Source organism: Vicugna pacos, chromosome X (genome assembly GCF_048564905.1).
Source record: "Vicugna pacos chromosome X, VicPac4, whole genome shotgun sequence".
NCBI lineage: Eukaryota > Metazoa > Chordata > Mammalia > Artiodactyla > Camelidae > Vicugna > Vicugna pacos.
In genome coordinates, this window is record NC_133023.1 from 58,625,092 (window position 1) to 58,635,125 (window position 10,034).

Below are 10,034 nucleotides of genomic sequence, written 5' to 3' on the forward strand. Positions count from 1 at the left end.
GATTAGGGTGATGATTGCTGATAGTTGGGGTGGCTGTGGCAATTTCTTAAAATAAGACAACAATGAAGTTTGCCACATCAATTGGCTCTTCCTTTCATGAACAATTTCACTATAGCATGTAATGCTGTTTGAAAGCATTTTATCCACAGTAGAACTTCTTTCAAAATTGGAGGTGATTCTCTCAAACTCTGCCACTGCTTTAGCAACCGAGTTTATGTAATGTTCTAAATCATTTGTCATTTCCACAATCTCCTCAGCATCTTCACCAGGAGTAGATTCCATCTCAAGAAACCACTGTCTGCTCATCCCCAAAAAGCAACTCCTCATCTATTAAAGTTTATCATGGGATTGCAGCAATTCGGTCACACTTTCAGGCTCTACTTCCAATTGTACTTCTCTCGCTATTTCCACCACATCTGCAGTGACTTCCTCCACTGAAGACTTGAATCCTTCAAAGTCATCCATGAGGGTTGGAATCAACTTCTTCCCAGCTCCTATTAATGCTGGCATCTTGACCTCTTCCCATGTGTCCTTAATGGTACCTAGAATGGTGAATCCTTTCCAGGAAGTTTTCAATTAACCTTGCCCAGATCTATCAGAGGAATCACAATCTATGACAGCTTTAGCTTTACAAAATGTGCTTCCTGAATAATAAGACTTGAAAGTCAAAATGACTCCTTGATCCATGGGCTGCCTAATGGATGTTGTGTTAGTAGACTTGAAAAAGGCATTACTCTCATTGTACATCTCCATCTGAGCTCTTGGGTGACCGGGTGCATTGTCAATGAGCAGTAATATTTTGAAAGGAATCTTTTTCTCTGACCAGTATGTCTCAATCATGAGCTTAAAATATTCAGTAAACCATGAGTGAACAGGCTTTGTTGTTCCACAGGCAGAGTAGATTTAGCATAATCCTGAAGGACTGTGGATTTTTCAGAATGGTCAATGAGCATTGGCTTCAGCTTGAAGTCACCAGCTGCATTAGCCCCTAATGAAAGAGTCAGCCCATCCTTTGAAGCTTTGAAGCCAGGCATTGACTTCTCTTCTCTAGTTATGAAAGTCCTAGATGGCATTTTCTTCCAATATAAGGCTGCTTTGTCTACATCGGAAACATGTTGTTTAGTGTAGTCACCTTTATTAATGATCTTAGCTAGATCTGGATAACTTGCTGCAGCTTCTATATCACCACTTGCTGCTCCACCTTGCACTTTTATGTTATGGAGATGGCTTCTTTCCTTAAACCCCATGAACCAACCCCTGCTAGCTGCAAGCTTTTCTCCTGCAGCTTCCTCACCTCTCTCAGCCTTCACAGAATTGAAGAGAGTTAGGGCCTTGCTCTGGATTAGGCTTTGGCTTATGGGGATGTTGTGGCTGGTTTGATTTTCTATCTGGGTCACTACAACTTTCTCCAAATCAGCAATAAGTCTGTTTTACTTCCTTATCATTTGTGTGTTCACTGGAGTAGCACTTTTAATTTCCTTCAAGAACTTTTGCTTTGCATTCACAACTTGGCTGTCTGGCATGAGAGGCCAAGCTTTCAGCCTATCTTGGCTTTTGACATGCCTTCCTCACTAAGCTTAATCATTTCTAGCTGTTGATTTAAAGTGAGAGATGTGCGACTCCTCCTTTCACTTGAATACTTAAAGGCCATTGTAAGGTTATTAACTGGCCTAATTTAAATATTGTTGCCTCTCAGGGAATAGGAAGGCCCAAGGTGAGGGAGAAAGATGGAGGAATGGCTGATCAGTGGAGCAGTCAGAACACACGACATTTATCCATAAATTTTGCCACCTTATAGGGGTGTGGTCCACGGTGCCCCAAAACGATTACAATTGTAACATCAAAGATCACTGATCACAGATCACCATAACAAATATAACAATAATGAAAGTGTTCAAATATTGGGAGAATTATCAAAGTGTGATATGGAGACATGAAGTGAGCAAGTGCTTTTGGAGAAACGGTGCCAGTAGACTAGCTCGATGAAGGGTTGCCACCAACCTTCAATTTGTACAAAACACAGTATCTGTGAAGCACGATAAAGTGAAGTACAATAAAATGAAATATGCCAGTATTATAATGATAGTAATTTTTACTGCCTTGTTTTTTACCCTTCACACTAGCTTTATAATTAATTAATCCACTATGTATTTACTTTTCCAGTGAGGTCTACTCTTTCATATGTGTTCTTGTTAATCTAATTAGCACTCTTTCTTTTCAGCTTAAAGAAGTCCCTTCAACATTTTAGTGGTGATGAACTCTTTTAGCTTTTGCTTGTCTGGGAAACTCTCTTTCCTTCTTTTGATTCTGAATAATTTTGCCAGCCACAGTATTCTCGGTTGGAAGTTGGGTTTTTTCCTAGCACTTTGAATAGAATGTGCCACTCCCTTCTGGCTTCAAAATTTTGTGCTGAAAAATCTGCTGATAGTCTTGTTGGAGTTCTCTTGCCTGTAACAAGTTGTTTTCTTTTGCTGTTTATAGTATTCTCTCCTTGTCTTTAATTTTTGACATTTTAATTATAATGTGTCTTGGTGTGGGTTTCTTTGGATTCACCTTTTTTGAAAATCTCTAAACTTCCTGGATCTGAATATATGTTTCCTTCCACAAGTTAGGAAAGCATTCAGCCATTATTTTTTCAAATAACGCTTCTGCCACTTCCTCTCTTCTCCTTCTAGGAGCCATATAATGCTACTATTCATCTGTTTGTTGTTGTCATATAAGACTCTTAAGCTATATTCACTTTTTTCCCATTCTTTTTGTTTCTGCTGCTCTGATTGGGTGAGTTCTACTGCCTTGTCTTTGAGTTGACTGTTCCTTTCTTTTGCTTCATCTAGTCTGCTGTCAAACCCCACTAACGTATTTTTCATTTCAGTTATTGTATTCTTCAGCTCTGTGGTTTCTATTTGGTGCTTTCTTATATTTTCCATCCCTTTGTTGAAGTTTTCACTGTTTTCATCCATTCTTTTCCCCAGTTCAGTGAATACCTTTATTATCATTACTTTAAACTTTTTATCAAGTAAGTTACTTAGCTCCCATTTTATTAAATTTTTTCTTGAGGTTTTATTTTTTCTATCATTTGGAATATATTGGTCTGTTTCATCATTTTGCTTGACCCTCTATGTTGGTTTCTACACAGTAGATGAAACAACTGCCTCTCTCAGTCTTGAAGGAGTGGCCTCATGTAGCTGAAACTTTTCTTTCAGCCCTGCTCCAATGCTTTGTCATCTCTCAAACATCTGTGCTTGTCCAAGCATTCTGTTATATTTTTAATAGCTCCCTGTATTTGAGAATGTATCAATGCCTGTCAGCGTCCCAAAGGAGAAGACTGAAGCACCTAGATTCAGGCTGACAGGAAACCAGACCCTCAGGCAACAGCTTTTAAAAGTATGCAAATATATACGGTCCTGAGGAGCTGCAAGCATAAGCCCCACTGGCTGCCAGAGCCAAGTGATCTAACAAATGTCCCCTCAGTGGCAATCACAAAACTCATGGTTGCAGATGAGTGTATAAGTTCTTTTCTAGGAGCGACTAGTCAGCTGGAGCAAAACAGAGGGAGAGCATAAAGATGGTGCCCACAGCCTATGTTCCTCAAGAGCATCTCCATAGGTCACTAAATGTGAGCCAAACCTAAAGCCTGCCATCAGTCCAAAGCTCCAGGACAAGCAAAGTGGCTCCTTCACAGAAAGACTTGGGTGGGAGTGCCTTAGTCCGCTGTATGTACAGTGCCCTGGGGGTGGTAGCCTGCTGAGAATCTCTGATTGACACAGTTCTGTGAGACCCAGGAATGCAAGCCCCTCTGGCTACCAGAGACAAGTGATCAGGGGTGTCCCTTGGGCATCAGCCACAAAATGCTGGGATCAGATGCATGTAAAACTCCCCTCCAGGAGACACTGGCTGTCTGGAGTGTCTCCTGGAGGGGAGGGTTAGGGTAAAGATAGGGCCCGCCTTCTGAGGTCTCTGGAAAAGATTATAGCCAGCCCCTAGATGCACGTTAAATTAGAAGCTTTTACCTCAGGCCACAGTCATGATGATTAGCTAATTGGCCTCCTTCATGGAAAGATCAAGCTCTTGGGTCTGTTGCCTCTTGCTGTGCCCTGAGGATGGTGGCTGTTTAAGAATTCTGTTTCCACAGGTTACAGTCCTGTGGGACCCACAAGTGCAAGCCCTACTGGCCACCAGAGCCAGGTGATATATAGGTGCACCCTGCCAGGAGTCAAAAAAATTGGGGCACCAGACAGGAGTATGAGCTCCTTTCTGGGTGACACTAATTATTACAGTTCCATATGACCAGGAATGCAAGCTATCTTGGCCTCCAGAGCCAGGTAACCAAGAGGCATCTCCTGGGCAGCAACCACAAAAATTGGGTCACCAGATGCATGTAAAGACTTCTTTCCAGGAGCACAGAAAAGCAAAGAGTGTGAAGATTTCATCCACCAGTCTCCATCTCCAGAGAGTTTTTCAGCAGGCTTCTAGATGTGTATGCAATTAGATGCCTGCCCCTCAGGCTGAGGTTTTAAAATAAGCAGGTTAGGCCTTCTTCATTTAAAGTCTGGGCATGATCAGCTGCCCAGAGCTGGGCCCTAGGGTGTGTGAGCTCAAGTATGAGAGAACTTTAAGAGGCATTTATCAGATCACTACCATCTTGTGGGTCTCAGGACATGAGCCCCATTGATTTTCAAATTTAGATGTTTTGTGGGCTCATCTCTTAAGTGCATATCTTAGAAGCTGGGGTGACTGATGTGGGGTTTGAATGCTTCACTGCTTTGGGAGAAGTTCCAGGTTTTGAGTTCCCTCTCAGTTGTAGGTCACTGCGCCAGAGGTGAGGTTTAAGGCAAGATCATGTCGCAGCCTCTCCTACCCACTTTGACGTGGTTTTCTTCTCATTTGCCCAATGTGTAGTCATCACTCAGCCAGCTTGTAGGATTTTAAGAAGCAATTGTTTCATATGTAGCTGTAGACTCAGTGTGTCCACAGCAGGAAGTAAGTCCAGGATCATCCTACATCACCACCTTGAACCAGAACCCCACTATGAGTATTAATTTTGAGGTTAGAAACAAATTCTGTCATGTAGGCTAATTCACAAATACAGAACTCACAAATAATGAAGATCAACTGTACTATGAGAAAGAATAATGGTAGGGTGGTAACATCTTGACCTACCTGAGGAACTAACATTTGAGCTGAGTTGGATGAGAGGAAGAGGATAAAAAAAAATCCAGTATAGGGTACAGCATGTTCACAGGCTCTAAGGTGGAGAGAATTTAAGCCTGCTCTAGGGACAAAAAGACCAGTGTGGTTTGAGTGTTGTGAATGAGAGAGATAAGTGATAAAGCTGGAGAGAAAGGTAGGGGCCTATAAAAGACAAAGTACACTGGACAGTTAAGGCAATGATTTTATTCAGGCTGTTGCAATAGACAATGTGATCATAAACAAAGAACATCTCATAAAAGGAAGGAAACTCAAGGTTTTTATAAAAAAGGAACATCATTGAGGAAGGGTACAGGTAGGTCTTAAAAGGAGGAAGAGTTCTTATCCATCATTGTTTTCCAGGAGCACGGGGATCAGATAAAATTCACCATCATCAGTTTCCCCTTTTGTCCAAAAAAAAATAAATATAATTCATTCCTGAACAACTCAGAGGCAACCATAAATCTCCTGAATAGGGTGAATGAAGCAGGGTCTGAGAAATAGTCTCTTGAGGATTCTCAGTAGCATTGTTCTGCAAAATTGAACCATCTGTTGAGAATTGGTGGCAAAGGTCAGTTGTTTTAGATGCCTGAAGATTAGGAATCCTAAAAGAGAGATGTGTAAAATGGGACAAAAAGAAATATTAATATAAAAGGCTGGATAAAAGTAAAGAGCCAGGAGTTGAACTCTTAGGGTAGCCAGTCCAGTAGATTCCAAAAGATCAGTGAAGGAAGATCTCAGTTATGTAGCGCCATTTGTTGAGTTTTTTAAACCTAGGAAGTTGCTACTCTTGGTGATGTTTCCCACAATCTTTGTTGCTTCTCACAAAGTACATGACCCAAACATTTCATTCAATGTCCTTAATGGTCCAGGCAGTGGCTTGTCCAGGGAGAAAACTGACCCACACATGGCCTGCTGCAACGATGTATTCCTCCAAGTTTGTATCAAGTCACTAGGCTTTAGCTTGAAGAGCTGTTTCAGATCTTGGATAAAAGGACAAGCTGCAAGGCAAGCTACAGTTCCAATAGGAGTCTAAGCTGTCAGGTTTTAGTTCTCAGTGTTCCAAGTCAAGGGGAGGAAGAAATTTGGAAAGTTAACTTGGAGGGTTGTAGTCAGATATTTAAGGAAACTAAAAGAATTGAAATTTGGTAAGGATTGATAATTTAGAGAAAGTAATAGGATCCAGTCTAGTTTACAGATGGGTGTCAAAACTGGGTTTCCATAGTTGAGGAGAAGTCAGTTAAATTTCCACCAGACAGGACAGAGTTTGCATATTGCTCAGTTGCTTGCAATTTATAAGGTGCAAAGTAGCTCAAAGAGAGCAAACAGAACCAGGAATTGATAGCCCAGAAGGATGTGCTATAGTTTTCTACTGAAACACAAAATGTATCTCTACCATCTCTTCCCTTTGGATGAAAGATAATCTCACAGAAAGATTATTCTTGATCACACAAAGTAAGGCTGGTCTCATTAGATTTGATCTAATTATTTACAAAGTCATTCTCTCTAATAAGCTACTATTTAGGCCTTCTTAAACTGGCTTTGCTGGAAGTTTTCATAAGGACTCTCAGATTGGACTTTTAAAAGCCCTGAGTCTAGGAAGACAAATAAAGAACTTCAGCACCAGAGTTCACTTTAGTACTTATAAATTTGACCAAATTCTTCTCTTTACAAGGTCCACAAAATATCCTAGGGTTCCTGGCCTGCCAGGAAGTGACATTCCTTATTCACCTGGAAGACTGGGAACCCTGTAAACCAGGAACCAGACAAGTTTTTCCATCAGGGCTGTGTAAGCATTTGCTCCATAAAGTCAGAGTTCCTGAAAAGCATCTGGTCATATCTGATTCAATAAGCATCATTCTAAAATACGGCATTCCAAGCAAGGCATTGGTTGCATAACAAACGTTTCCAATCATCTTCTGTTAACCAGGACAACAGATTCTTACTGAGCCTATGCAAATAATCATATTGTCATGAAAATTAAAATACTCAATAAAAGTTTCAGAATTCTGGAGGGATTAAACAGGAGGAATAAGATATCATTTACAGGTATTTATTTCTTTAAGAAAAAGTTTTTCTGTCTAGTTTTTTTCTTCATTTTTAATAACATTTTTATTATTTTTTATTACTATTACCTTTTTTGGTGAGGGAGGTCTATTTATTTATTATATTTTAATAGAGATACTAGGGATTGAACCCAGGACCTCATGCATGCTAGGCACATGCTCTACCACTGAGCTATACCCTCTCCCTCTACAAATATTTATTTCTGTTTACAGGAGTATAATCTACTAAATTGTCATGAATTATATATAATTTAAAACAAAATAAAAAGAGGTTCCTTATATATCTGGGAAAGAGAACATTAAAACATTAGTAATATTCCAAACAAAATCCACGATCATCCCTCATCAGTTCATTCCATTCTATGTATTAGTTCTTGTTTCACATAGTCTTGGATTAGTGATCTCATAAGCCCATCTATTTCTTGACTAGAGTTCTGGAAATTCAAACTCAGTCCGTTGGTATGTTCTCAAAGTTGTTTAAATGATGCCATCAGAACCCTGTAGCCAATAGTACCTGGTATAGTTCTTTTCAAAGGAACTTTGAGATAGTCCTTTGCTGAGGGTAAAGCACTCCGGCCTGTAGCTGATGGCAAATGCTTCCAGGGAAGCATCAAATTCAAACATTTTTTAAATTTTTTAAAATTTCTTACAGACTCCAGGAGAACACCGACAACCCTTTTTTTTTTTTTTGGTTTTTGTTTTTGTTTTTGTTTTTGTTTTTTTAAATCTGTTTTTACCTGTTCTATTTTCAATTACTCTCTTAATTTTTACTTCTTAATTCATTTCTACTTCTCTTGAGTTTTGATGTCCTGTTATTGATTAGACACAGGCTTCAAACACATATATTCATCTCCCCACCCCCTTTTTTTTCTTTTTGTTTTAAAGGTTTTAAAAGGACGTCTCCACCCGATTAATACTCTGCTTCAACCCGTTCTTCTATTATTCATTATACACTGTTTTCAAACCCTCTTTCTCCCTTCTTTTAAAAATCTTTCTCTCTCTCTCTTATTTTTTTCTCTTTTTTTTTTCTTTCTTTTTTTTTCCTAAGTTCTATTCCTAAATAGGCATTAGATAGATAAAATCCTTAAGGTCAAAAATAGACAACTGATACTCCATAAACCACAGTGCCAGAGAGGTATGAGCAAGATGAAGAAGCAGACAAACCTTTCCCAATTAAAAGAACAAGAGGAATCCCCTGAAAGAAAGCTCAAGGAAATAGACATCGATAGCCTACTAGATCAAGATTTCAAAAAAGGAGTGATCAAATTGCTGAAGGAATTAAAAGACATAGTGCTTAGAGAAATAAAATATGTCAAAAATGAAATTGAAGCTATAAAGAAGAGCCAAGTAGAATGGGTAAACTCATTGACAGAGATGAGGAATGATTTAACAGCTGTGCAAAGCCGACTAGTTAATGCCTAGGAACGAATTAGTGATCTAGAAGACAGGGCAACAGAAAGCACCCATTCAGAAGAACTACAAGATAAGCAAATAAAAAATAATGATAATAGCATAAGGGACCTATGGGATAATATAAAGCGTCCCAATCTTCGCATAATACGGGTCCCAGAAGGGGAAGAAGGATCAATGGGGATTGAAAAGGTTTTTGAAGAAATCATGACTGAAAACTTCCCAAACTTAAAGAAGGAATCAGATATCCAAGTACAGGAAGCTCAGAGGGTCCCAAACAGGAAGAACCCAAATAGACTCACACCAAGACATATCATAATCAAGATGGCCAGAGTCAAGGATAAAGAAATGATTCTAAAGGCAGCAAGAGAAAAGCAAAGAGTGAATTACAAAGGAACTCCCATAAGGCTGTCACCTGATTTCTCTACACAAACACTACAGGCCAGAAGGGAGTGGCAAGATATATTCAAAGCCCTGAATGAAAAAAAGATGCAGCCTAGGATACTTTATCCAGCAAGGCTATCCTTCAGGATAGAAGGAAAAATAAAGAGTTTCACAGACAAAAAAAAAGCTGCAGGAGTTTAGCAACACTAAACCCATGCTAAAAGAAATATTGAAAGGTCTATTCTAAATAGAAAAGCAGCAGGATGCTACAGATATGAGAAACTTACAACTGGAAAGGTGATAACTCATGAATTACAAATAAAGAAAACACGAAATTATAAAAGAAGACATACAAATCACTGAGAGTGGGAGAGGGAGAAAGGAAATATAGAATTTTTTTCTTTCTTTTTTAAATTTTCTTAACAGTAGGATGGGTTTGAGATCATGTTATCATCCGTTTAATAAAAATGGGTATCGGTTAATAGATTTACAAAAAAGGGTAACCACAAGTCAAAAATTTACAAGGGAGTCCCAAAAATTAAATAAAATCCATGATAATACAAAGGAAAATTACCAAACCACAAAAGGAAGAAGAAAGGAACAAAGAGGATATACCAATTCAACTGCAAAGATAAGTTCAAAATGGCAATAAACACACATCTATCATTAATTACTGTAAATGTTAATGGACTAAATGCTCCAGTCAAAAGACATAGAGTGGCAGAGTGGATAATAAAGCAAGAACCTTCAATATGCTGCCTACAAGAGACCCACTTTAGGGAGAAGGACACATATAGATTGAGTGAAAGGATGGGAAAGGATATTCCATGCAAATGGAAAAGCCAAAAAAGCAGGTGTTGCAGTACTGATTTCAGACAAAATAGACTTTAAAACAAAGGCCATAAAGAAAGATAAAGAAGGACATTTTATAATGATTAAAGGAGTGATAGAAGATGAAGATATTACACTCGTTAATATATATGCACC